This window comes from Arvicanthis niloticus, chromosome 4 (genome assembly GCF_011762505.2).
Source record: "Arvicanthis niloticus isolate mArvNil1 chromosome 4, mArvNil1.pat.X, whole genome shotgun sequence".
NCBI lineage: Eukaryota > Metazoa > Chordata > Mammalia > Rodentia > Muridae > Arvicanthis > Arvicanthis niloticus.
Window position 1 is genome coordinate 101,572,338 of NC_047661.1, and position 13,286 is coordinate 101,585,623.

Below are 13,286 nucleotides of genomic sequence, written 5' to 3' on the forward strand. Positions count from 1 at the left end.
GGTCTGACTGGCATTTTTTCCTTTTGAAGATTAATATAAAAGCTGAAATGGTAGCTCACATTTACAATTCCAGGACTCAGGAGGCAGAGGTAGAATGATCTTGAGTTTTTACCAACCTGGACTATGTAGTGAGCTCCAGTCAAGCTTGGCTGCATGATAAGATGCCTATCTTCAAATGCACAAAACAAATTATCATTGATAAAGGAAAGGGGGTGGAAAAGGGAGGGGGAGATAGAGAGAAGGGTGGCTATAACTGAGGGTCATTTGAGGGGCCCCAATGGAAAACTAAAACAGTAGAAGCTTCCTAAAATATATATGTTTGTGAAAGTAATCTAAGTAAAATCAACAAATAATGTTGGAGAAAGAGAACCAGCTGGATATATCATGTCACCAAATGAAGCTTCCGGAACCAGGAATGGATATAATGAAGATATTGGCTAAAGGAGTCCCATGGAAACCCCAAAACTACCTATGTTATTGCCAAGCCTATTGGTGGCTCTCCACAAATGGACAGTAAAGCCCATTGGCTCTTAAACTCTTTCCAACAGAAAGACAATACCTGCATGAATCACTGAACACAGAAAACTGCAGATAGCGCCCATGTAGAGCACCTGCTATTCACGGTACTCTGCCTGCTTCCAAAGGATAAAAGTAAACACCAACTAAGATAAGAAATGGTTTAATCCACAATGCTGCCCTGCCTGCAGGATACACTGATGCAGTTGCAGCCCAAAGCTTGTGGGAGTAACCCACTACTATGTGATTAGATTTATGACCTACTCCATGAGATGGAGCCCATACCTGACACTGCTTGGGTGCCCAAGAACCTGAGACTAGATAGAGGACAGGGACCTAATGTAAAACCAAATACTACTGTTCTGCTAAAGGTAAGTAGCAATAAAATGATTCCTAATGACAGTCTGCTATACTTAGCTATGCCTTTCTCAGCTATCGTCAGAGAATCTTCTTCCTGAAGCAGATGGGAACAAGTGCAGAGACCTAATGTAGGAAGCATGTAGGTACTTCTGCTCACAGATAAGAACTAGAGAAAACACGAATGGTAAACACAAAGTACTATCTTTTTAAAGAGACAGATGTATAACTTGTTTTCCATCGGGTTATCATGACATGCTGCTGATTGTTGCTGGGGTTGATGGGTGTTACAGCAGGGTAGTAATACTGGTTGTTTCTCTTCTTTGTACGCTACATGTCTGTTAATCTGAAAACTACTCTTCTGGGAGGAGGCTTTTAAATAATTTCTAGCACAAAGGTCTTTGGGTCCTGTATCTAAAGTGCATTATTTATTTAGCAATAGGGATTTACTTCCACTCATGGGGGACACACAAGAGAAATAATGATAGCTTATACTATTTTGGAAATATGTAGGACAATACCGACCAACAACTCAAAAGAGGGCTCCTAATGTCTAGTGTTCAGATTTTTCTTAGGTAGCTTATGGAAAATCACAAGCAATCAAAATTGCAGAGTTGTGAAGTCCCAATAGATGTATCTGTACCGTATCTCTTGTACCCAAGGCTTACTAAGGGATTATCAGGAAAGAAGGGGCAGAAAGATTGTTACAAGTCATATCAGGGAGTTTATTGGGAGACTGTGTCACCTAGAAATGTCAGAAACTATAAACATAATGTCTTACCCATATGACTGCCCAACCATGAAGACTCAGAGGAAGCATCAATAGACATGCCAAAGTAGATGGATGAAAGCTCAGAGGGCTTCAGCCTAAAGAATTACAGGCAGCTAAGGAATGTTGAGAGCAGGAGAAATCATCTTTCCTAGGAAAGAACTTACCATTTGGTTATCCAATATCAAATGGTCAGCCCTGAAACCATACATACCAGTAACATTATATAGACTCAGCAGGTAGTACTGTGATTTTGGAATACATGTGTATGCCATCAATTTATGAAAAGCAAAGCTCGGATTTGAAAGAGAGCGAGGCGGGCTATATAGGAGGTTTTAGAGGGGAAGAGGGAAAGGAAAAAAATTGTATTATATTTTAACCTCAATAAATAAAATAAATAATTTTTAACGTAAGTACTAGGCAATAGAAGTTGGCTAAATGATGCTTAAATTTTATTAAAATTATTAGCACTAAAACCTAATTGATACTTAATTAGTTTCCTATTGCTGTGATAAAACTCTGATCAAAACCAACTTAGGGTTTGTTTGGCTTACCAGTTACAGTCCACCATCTTGAAAGCTAGGGCAGCAGTTTGAGGCTGGGGCAAGAGGGAGGGACTGAATCAAAGACTCTGAGGAATGCTGCACATTCTAGTTTTCTTACAAGCTCACACTCAGCAGCTACTTCTCTTATACAGCCCAGGACTGTTGTCCAGGCACAGCTCTGCCCAGCATGGACTGGGCCCTCTCTAGCAACTGGCAAACAAGAACAGACAAGTGAGATTTTAAATTGGGATTTTTCTATTGCATTTATTTGTTTATACATTTATTTATGCATGAGTGTGTGGAGTGTGTGTGTGTGTGTGTGTGTGTGTGTGTGTGTGTGTGTGTGTATAAGTTCCTGTCTACTATGGTGCAGATATGGCACTCAGAGTTCAACTAATGGGAGTTTGTTCTCTCCTTTGATAATGCAGGGATGGAATTTACCTTGTCAGAATTAGTGGCAAGCACCTTTGCCTTTTTCTTTTCTGGAGCACAATCTTGTCTGCTCAAAACGTTATTTATAAGTACATAAAATCGTAAGTATTTGGACTTTGGAAGTCTACTTCATAGGAGTATACTGAGAAATAATGAGCATATTAGAAAAAGTAATTAAAAAACAACATATTTAAGAACTTTCTGAGGGACACACTTTACTGTGAATCTAACTGTAAATGAATTTCATTGTCAGACATTTACTCTTTGATGCCAAGAATTTAATTCATTTGGAAAACTGGAAAGATTTGTTTTAATTTATACCAGTATGCTGAAGCCAGTATCTCTAAGGTAGAATATAAAAACTTACCCTGACTTCACTGATTATGCATTTTCCTAAACAAAATAAAAATTTAACATGCTAGACAGATTTTTTAAAAAGAAATATGGGTTGTCTAACTGTGGTTGTTTGAATGAGATTCTCCCCAGATTCTCAGGTATCTGCATACTTGTTCTCAAGTTGGTGAAACTGTTTGGGTAGGATGTGTGGCCTTGCTGGAGGAAGTGAGGTTGATTTGAGATTGTAAAAGCAACAAGCCTTCTCTAGGACACTCTCTACTTCCTATTTGTGATTTGAGATAAGAGCCTTCAGGTCTCAGCTTCCAGTTCTGGTCATTGTGCTCTAGTACCAGGAGATGATGGACTCTAAGCCTCTGGCATTGGATTTCCAAGTTAACCATTCCTTTCATAAGTTACCTCTGTCAGAGTGTTACCATAGCAGGAAAAAGGATCTGATACATAAAGCAAGCCGTAAAGCAACACAAACTTTATTAATGTCACTGTTACTACCTAAGGCAGTAATGCATTTCTATTGGACATTAGAGTCACATTGCTTCTGTCGGCTATGCCATTTATCCATGTTTTGTTTCACAAATGTGGTTGAATTCATCTCTGCATAACACAAGAGAGCAGACAGGAAATAATCTCAATAAAATAGAGGTTGCCATATAACTTCCTCCTCCCACTGGCATTGTTTGTGAACGACCCATATTGATGCAGTCATTTTTTTTAAGATAGGATAGAGGTATGTATCTCTGGTTGAACTGCAACTCTATTTGTAGACCTGTCTGGCCTTGAACTCATGAATATCCACATGCTTCTGTCTTCTGGGTGCTGGAATAAAAGTTTTGTGCCACCACAGCTCTCTTGTCTTTTTAACATTTTTTTTAATCCTTTATGTGAATGAATCCTTTATACACAAGACTTTTCTTAATAAAGATAATTACCTCTGCTTCAGTATTTCTCCTTTCAGTGCTGACAGCAGAGCTGTCTCTCCAGAATATTATATGATTTCTCACATGCCATATTCAACATATTCATCCTCTGTGCTATAGATCCTTCAGTGCCCTTCCTCTAGATCCATCCTCCCAACATGCCTTGATTTTTTTTCTGCTCTTTTGATACAGGGCCTTATGTGGTAAATCTCTGCTCAGGTTTTTCAGTGTGCAATGTCCAGTTCCAGCAACCAAAAGCTCAGTGTGATAGAGAAAGTACCACAAGCCTGTAGGGTGAGACTGAGATCAAGACTGTAGACAGAGTATTCCAACAGGGACACTCCTAACATTCTTTTTTATTTTTTTCTCCTGAGACTGAACTTCAACAATTTCTAGCAGTTTATATAAGAAGGGCATGGCTTCACATTTCCACCCCGGGTTCTTCAGTTACATCTCAGCCACATAGTGATTTCAGAAGCTGCAGTGTGATTGCTCTGAGAAATTTTCCAGGAGAGAAAAGTGCAGATCAGCAAAGTCAAATAGAAATGGCATCTAGAAAACCGGGCAAAGATAGATTTGATAGTGTATAAAGATGAACTCTGTGGAAATGGATGCCACTAGAATGTACAGGTGATCAAAGAAACTGTTCAAAAGATTTCAGTATCTTATGGGAGTTGGCCAATTTGTCTGTATTTTGGTACAATAATTCATACTATTTTATACTGAAAATTTGAGCCTCCTGAATAGACTTTAGGCTTATTTGATTATTTTCTTTTCAAAGTATCCATACCACAAATTGTTATTTCCTTTGGTCCTACTTGAAATAGTTGCTGATCTGTAACTGGCTTTATCTGGGCTGCAATAACAAAGTACTGCATATTGAGTGTGTTGGAAGTTGCCAGAGCTTAAATTCCCTAGTTCTGCAAGGTGGAGATTGGCAACATGGCCAGACTCTTGCGAGGATCCTCTCCTGCTGAGAAATAGCATCTTCTCTCTATCCTGTATATAGAAGAAATAAGTTGAAGGAGATCTCTAGAGTTTCTTTCATTGAGACATTAAACCCATTTGTGAAACCTCAGCTTTCAGCAGTTCTATTCCACTCCACGGACTCATCTTCCTGATATCATCCTGTGTTGCCAAAGTAACCCCCTTGTGCTGTCTAGTTATCAGTCTCATTATGACTGACTTTACGTCATCAATGTGGTTTATATTCCATGTACCAGACCTGACAATTAGTGCTTGGGAGAAGCACATACAGTGTGATTATTTTGAACATTGTGATTTTCTGAAAGGCATGATGGGTCAAGCTTCCTAACTCTACCAGCATTTGAGACTCATGATACGGAATAAATCCAAGAAAAAGAAATTGGCAAAAAGTCTCCCAGCTCCTTTTCTATTTGTATGTTTCTCTAAATTCATTTCTATGAAGCTTGGTGTGCAGTGTGGGACACATTTTTTTTTAAAAATCAAGAAGTGTTGGAAATGTATGCTAGGACTCAAGTATGTTATTTGTTCATTATTTCAAAGATGGAGAGGAAAGAAATGAAAACAGACAGCCACAATTAGCTCTCAGTCATGGATTTCACCAACATCTCCGAATAGGTACAAGAATGAAATTTAACTTCCAAGATGAAACAGAGCTGCCTCATAAACTATTTGTCAAGAGAGCTGTTTTCTTAGGCAGACATTAACAAGGAACACATTTATAAGTTCCACAATAACACAGACTAAAATCTACCAGCATCATGGAGAAACCTGAGCTGAAGCATGTTAAACCGCCTGTCATTTCTGTCACCAGTATCATCGTGAAACTTGAAGAAATCGAGGTCCCAATGGGGATGGGACTTCAGAAATCAGAGGGCCTGAAGTTTGCTTTCAAGCAGTAGCCCATAAATGGTGCACTATAAAAATATTTGATTTGCAGCGATTCATGATATTGTCTGGAGATAAGGAGACAACATATCTCTCTCTCTCTCTCTCTCTCTCTCTCTCTCTCTCTCTCTCTCTCTCTCTCTCTCTCTCTCTCTCTCTCTCTCTCTCTCTCTGCTTCCATTAGCAACCTGGAGCTAGAATCCTAGTGGGCACAATAAAGAGAGTTTATAATTTCTATGTCGATGCTGGCAGTTCTGCTTTCAAATGCAGCTCTTTTAATTACTCTATTTATGAAGTAGATTGTATTTAATTGGTGGTCATTGTGCTTAGAGTTTGAAAAAACACTGAAATAGCAACAGTTACAACAGCATATTTATGGCCTGGAAAGTGGTGGAGTCAAATGGCATTGATTTCTGGCATGATGTACCATGACCCTCATCCATCTGCTCAGGGCCTGATGCAGAAATCAATAGAATCTTTTCCTGGGGAAGCCCACAGCATTCCTTGAATCCAGGCATCTGAATTGCTGATATGATTTAAAAAAATAACTAAGGTTTTTCCAGGACCCTCATTTTCCAATAAAGCATTTTTCCTTATAAAAGCTCTTTCTGATCAATTTTATTTCATTCGTGGCCATTTATGTATGCTCTAGTCTGCTGATCACATCCCTTGAGACCCTCCACTGAGTTCAAGACAGCCACCAGCACAATATGATGCCTTTTAAAACATCAATAAATATTTATGATAGAATATTTCATGGCTGGTAGCAAAATGCATTTTGACCCCAGCTTTGGGCAACAGGGACCTTTATATTGCCTTAAGAGATAATCTAAAGTTTTATAGAATCTGATGTTGTTCCAATACTATCAAAGCTCACTGATTGGATTCCTTCAACTGAAAATCAAAACAGTTGCTTTGCTTGTGTACAAAAGACCTAGCAAGTATTTTATTGTGCTCAAATAATCTCCAGTCCACTAATTTTAAGGAAGAATTTGAAGTGCTGCTTGCCTTTTAGCAGTTGAAAAAGTGCAAAAACCATTTTTTTTAAACAGACCTCAAGGAACTGTGAAGATCTGAGTGAAAAACATTTGAGTTTCACTGACAGTGGGAGGTAGCCTTGTTGTCACCTCACATGGAAGGCTATAAATCTTCAATTTTCTTCTAAAACAGAAGTGGTTGTTAAGAGTGTGATTTTTGGTAGCTAAAGAAAAATTTCTCTCCCCATCAATTTTCTGGCTTCCTTATTGAAGTATAAAAGACAACTAAAGTATTCTTAAATATTTGTACTTATGGTATCCAAAGTACTTTTAAGAAAATGATTAAATTGTGACTTGGGTACCTTAATCACATTAAGCAACATAGGGAGTTACTCCCTTTGAGTGCTTAGGATATTTGAGATCTTCTGTCTAATCTACTTTCAAGTGTGCTATATTACTGTGGTCCCTAGATTGTTTGTGGCAGCTCCCAAGCAGTCTGGATCAGGGGCACTGTCTTCCTGTCCCTGAAGAACAGCCCCTGGCTTTAGTCTCTGTTTCTAGAATTTGGTTGTTTATTTGTTTATATTTCTTCATAAAAGGAAGACCAAGACATATGTTTTTTCATATATAGCTAATCTCCTTACTCTGATATCTGGCGAAGCCATGAACATTTTCCTCAGAGGACAGTACTGGATAGAGTTTTTTCTTCTGTTACTGTGATCGGGTTTTATTATGTAAAATCCCTGAATAATCAATAAAAATATGTTGAATAAAAGAAAAGAAAAAACTCTGAGTACTAATCTCTCTCTCTCTCTCTCGCTGTCTCTCTCTCTGCTCTCTCTCTCTCTCTCTCTCTCTCTCTCTCTGTGTGTGTGTGTGTGTGTGTGCATTTCTACACTGTTACTTAAAATTCATTCATCCATCCATGGACCCATTAGCTAGCACCATATATTGCTCTTGTGAGTCCTATCGCACAGAAACCCAGACAGCCCTTCTACATACTTACTTCAGATTTTGGATATATATGAATGCATATATATAAATATAAATGATGAATTTTTAAAATAAATGTTATGCTGTTGGCTGTAGCAGGTCCTGCCTCTCCACAGTATTGGGAACCCTTTTATCTACAGTTAAGCAAACAAATATTTCTTTTTCTTTTGTTCTGTGTTCAGTAACTGCTCTAGGAAGGGTGAGGTGCTAGCTCCTTGAGGTTTGGGCTGGCATTTCCCTAATGATTTTGAAACTTTATTTATTTTTTAAATCATGAAAGCTTTCCTAACTATGCTGCTGTTCCACATCTGACCAAACTGACGTTCATTAACTCTGCTCCCATCTGGAGAGATGTCTGAGAACTGATGGGTAATTACATGATGATGTGGAACTCTTCCTAGTGGACAGGTGGAAGAGAGTTAAAAGACTATTTGTGAAAATGACCTCAATTAGTGTTACCTGCCAACCATCTACAAGACAAAAGTTGAATAATAACAGGATTATTCTTAACTATTTTCAGGGCAAATTTAAAATATATTGACTTTATGTCTTTTATGTACTTAAAAAAGTCAAACTAGTTGTCTCAGCAACCTATCCATTAGACTAATATTTGGAGATGATATTTTTATATATTTTATATAACCAGTTTGGGTATAAATTCAAGCACTGGATCTTTACAGCAGATATTATTGATTATCATTAGACCAGTGATAATTTCCTCTTATTTGTGGTTTTATACAGAATTGGAATTTTCTATTTTTAACAAAGATATTCAATATAGTTTGAGAAGTATGAATTAATAATTGAGGTTCAAAATGTTAAGTGCAAGATCTATAAAATAATTTAAAAAAAAAACAAAAACAGCTCAGTGAGCTGCACTTTAAATCTGAACAATTATAAACTGACTCTAGATACTGCAGTATTTTTTTAAATTTTCACAGATCTTATGCTGTTTAGGTACATAGTTAAATGGCAACCATCTCCAGAGTACTAATACATTAAAATGCAGTTAAACAGACAATGTCAGTAATAAGTATATAAAATTCTGACCATGTTTAAAAATTAGAAAGTATAATTTAACAGCAGCAGCAGCACCACCACCACCACCACCCCCAACAAAACACAACAAAAGCTATATCTATTTGTAGGGAAGTAAAAAGCCTAAATCTCTAAGACTCCCTATGTGGGATTGGCATGGGATCAGCAATCTATCTTCTTGCATCTAGGTACACACACATGGAATGGTACTCAGCTATAAATGGAACATTTCTCAGCTATAAAGAATGCTGCCAGACCACTGGGAGTTCATATTCCAACTGAATGTGTCCCGAGGACTGTTTGCCTATTGTCATCTTCCAACTCTCATTCTCTTACAATCTTTCTTTCTGTTTTTAGCTTGGGAAGCCTGACAATTTATTTTCCCTTACAGAGGTGTGGAGAGTGCTATATTCCAGCACTATGACAGGTAGGCATTACAGAAGAAGCTTCCAGATGAGTACACCCTTGATTCCTCCATGTTTAATGCCTCGACAACGTGGTTTCTTTGGAAATAGGTGTCTTAATGTCAAGTAATGGAGGAGACCTGTGCTACCTCATTTTACCTCCTCATTTTATGTCAACCTGATAAAAGATAGATTCACCTGAGCAGAGACAAGCTCAACCAAGAAAGCTCAACAGAACTTCTATAAGATTGGACTATATGCTTGTATTTAGGACCTTTCATTAGCAGTGATTGGTGTGGGTGGGAACAGTCCACTGTGGGTGGTCATGCCTCTGAGAAAGTCACGAGTGGCAAATTGGTATGCAGCACAAGTCTGTGGACTCTTCATCAGCTCCTTCCTCTAGTTTCCTGACCTGTTTAAGTTTCTGTCCTGAATTCTTTCAGTGATGAACAGTGATGTGGAAGTATAGGCCAAAGGGAAAAAAAACCAAAACAAACAAACAAACAAACAAACAAACAAAACAAAACAAAAAAAAAACCTTTCCTCCTCAAGTTGCTTATGGTCTGGATGTTTCATCACTGCAACAATAACCCTAATAACATATCTGATAGCATAAAAATAGCCTGTAGATCTTGGATGTCTGTAGGACGGTGCTAGTCATTAATGTTAAAAGAGGTAGCCTATATCAAACATTGGAGTTTTTATGTGATAACCTCTTGTGTTTATAATTATGCATGTACTCATACTTTTATAGAGATACTCCATTTAGATTAAGTTCTTTTCATATTAGTGTATATGAATATGTGTATACATGTGTGTATATGTGTATGGGCACATATATGTATAAGTATAAATTTTAGGTACCCTCTGCAGCATGTTTCTATCTTACTTTTCAAAAAAGTCTTTAGTGTTAGTTAAACTCCTGAGATTCGCTTCTCTAACCTCTCCTGTTCCATTATCTCCTTTTCCCTACCCTCATAGCCCTTACCAATTTCCTGACATCTATGGGTATCTCATATTGTGTTCTATACCTATGTGAAGATTCAAAGATGACATCCATACATCATAGAAAACATGGCATTTGCCTTTCTGTGTCTGGGTGGTTACCTCTCTCAGGAGGATTGTTTCTAGTCCATCCATTTACCTGTAGATTTCAATATCTATTCATAACCATCAGACATCATGGCTGTTTCCATTTCTTTACTGTTTAATGTGGCAGAAACAGACATGGATGAGTAAGTATCTCAGTAGTAGGATATGTATTCTTTTGTGGTTTTGACCTCAAGTGGCCTCCTCATTTTGTAGTTTTATTTTTAGTTTGTTGAGGACATCGACACCAGTTACCATAGTGGCTGCACCAGCATTCTTTTTCAGAACTTTCATTTTCTTTCACTACATCCACACCAGCACTTTCATTATTTTTAAAATCTTAGCTATTCTGACTTCAATCAGTGGTTTAAGGTCTTCATTGCTTTTACTAACATATGCTAACTACTTAGCCAAGAGTAAACAGAGGACTGTAAAACAATGTTCACAGGATCATCTTTTTATGTATGTTTTATAAGTACATGGTTATAAAAATTGTATGGTGGTTTGAATAGGAATGGCCCCTATAGGCTCATATATTTGCATGCTTGGTCATTAGGGAGTGGTGCTATTTGACAGGGATTAGGAGTTGTGGCCTTGTTGGGGTACATTTGTGCTTGTGGAGGAAATATGTCTCTGGGGGCGGGCTTTGGGATTTCAAATGCTCAAGCCAGGCCCAACATCTTTCTTTCTCCTCTCTTCCGGCCGCCTGTGGATTCATATGTAGAACTCTCAGCTACTTTCCAGTACCATGTTTGTCTACATGCCACCATGTTCCTTGTAATGAGAATAACGGACTAACTCTCTGAACTATAAGCCAGCCCCAGTTAAATGTTTTCCATTGAAAGAATTGCCAATAAGCCAGCCCTAGTTAAATGTTTTTATTAATTAAAAAAAATGCCATGGTCATGGTATTTCTTCACAGCAATAAAACACTGACTAATAAACACAGTACCCATTTACTAAAACAACACACAAAAAATAAACTGTTTCATCAGGCTGAAACCCTAAACATATTTGCTTCTAAAAGTACTGTAGTGAACTGAGGAAAGGTGGTAGGGAGAGAGGTGGTCCACCCCAAGGAATACAACAGTCGGTGGTCCAGTGCCAAATAGTCAGACCATTTCCCCTACTGGGAGACACAGAACGCTGAGGATTACATGTTGCTTTACATTTTAGTTTAGAATGCATTTTATTCTCAGCAAGTGCCTGTGGGTAATTCATTCTATTAATCCCATGATAAGACCTCTGAATCACATCTGTCTCTCTCTTCTTAAGGCATCTGGGTTCCTATTCTACCCTCCTCAATGGTACCAAGGCACTCCCATTTCCGTAAGCTTTTCCCATTTTCATAGAGCTGCACCTTCAATGTGGTTGTGGCTCATGACTGCCAAGCTGTGGATGAGATCCCTTCTCAGAGGAGAATGCCCTGGGTGGGGTACGATGTAGTCTGCTTTTGGGGGAAAATAATTGCTTCCAGAAAGCTAGCATGCTCCTCTTTGCTGACCAAACACTACTCATACCCTTGGTGACTTACAGACTTTATGGTATCTATCGTTAATTTCCATTTGATAGCTGCATTTTTACAATTCTCCCTCGTTTTCAGTTGGAGCATCCCATAGCTTCTTGCTGCCAGCACTGCTCTTGTTTCTCCCCAGGGATTCACTTGACATCTTGACTCTTTAGGTAAGCGCTATAGAGCACTTGGGGATTTCTGAGACACTTTGCAGCTTGTTATTGGAGGGCACAGGGAGTTAGATGAACACAGTTGATTTAATTGGGCAAGCTCTTTGGGGACATTGATTTTCTGACAAGGACCCTTGGGGCTTAAGCAGACTCCTTGAAGGGTTGACTCTAGAAAGTAGTGACAGTAACGGCTAACACTGAGTAAAGCTGATGGCCTTAGTTGCCATGGAGAGAGTAGAGAAGGAGGAGAAAGGCCCTAGAGTGGTAAATGCAGATGCTACAAGAAATGTATAAAGCCCTTCTGGGATTTGTATTGAGGTAAGGCCCTAGTGTATGTCACTCAACAAAGAATATTCAGAATGTACTATTTTACAGGGTCATCAATGACATTTAGATTCTGCATGGTGACTCTCTTTAGACCTTGGAAGCAGAGCTGACAGAACCAGGCAAAGGGATGATGTGGTCCTGACATGACAGAGATCAGCAAGACAACCCTCAGTGCAAGAAGCAAAGGGTGTGGCTGTGAGAAGAGGGTGGAACGTTGGCAGCATTTATTTCAGCTGGTTACTGAAATCTTGGTATGAATTTGTTACAGCAACACATATTTCATAGTACCCAGAAATCAGAGCCCTAAAAGGGTGCTGAGTTCTCTCAGCACAGAAGCTAACATTATCCCAGTGCTCAAACCTGAGCCTGAAGAGAAAGATGGTTGGTAGAAACTCCCAGTAAGGGCACTGGTTTAGAATGCAGGTGCCAGGTGGCAATAAAATGCAAAATTCCCATGAACTTTTTCAATTTTTAAAAACCATATGCCTTTATAATAGAAACTAACCATAAAGCCATGTATTATTTAAAAGGGAAAATTACAATGAATATATACAATCATAAGCTATCTTCCTAAAATGTCATAGGAAAAATCATAAATACATAGTGATGCACATACTTGTATTATATACAGACATTTTGCTGTGTTTAGTCAGAATTTTAACTTGTAACTGAAGTTCACTTGCCTGTGATATGCACCCAATTTGCTACACTCTGTATGGAGACTGCCCTGCCTGGTGTTTACTTAAATTTCTGACATTCCAGTGGTTATGACTAGAATGGATGTTGCAATTTGCCTCACCATGATAATTGGCTGTTAATTAAAATATTGTTCTATGTTTTGAGACTATGAAAGTATATTGTATGTATTTTGACTGAAAATACAAGCTTAAAATAGATACACCTATTAGATACAGCTGCGAGATGTACTGGCTAAGTTTGCATATTGAAAAAAAAACTCTGCTGTCTTGAGAAACATTTGCCTGAGAAATATTTCCCACATCATTTTTATAAAT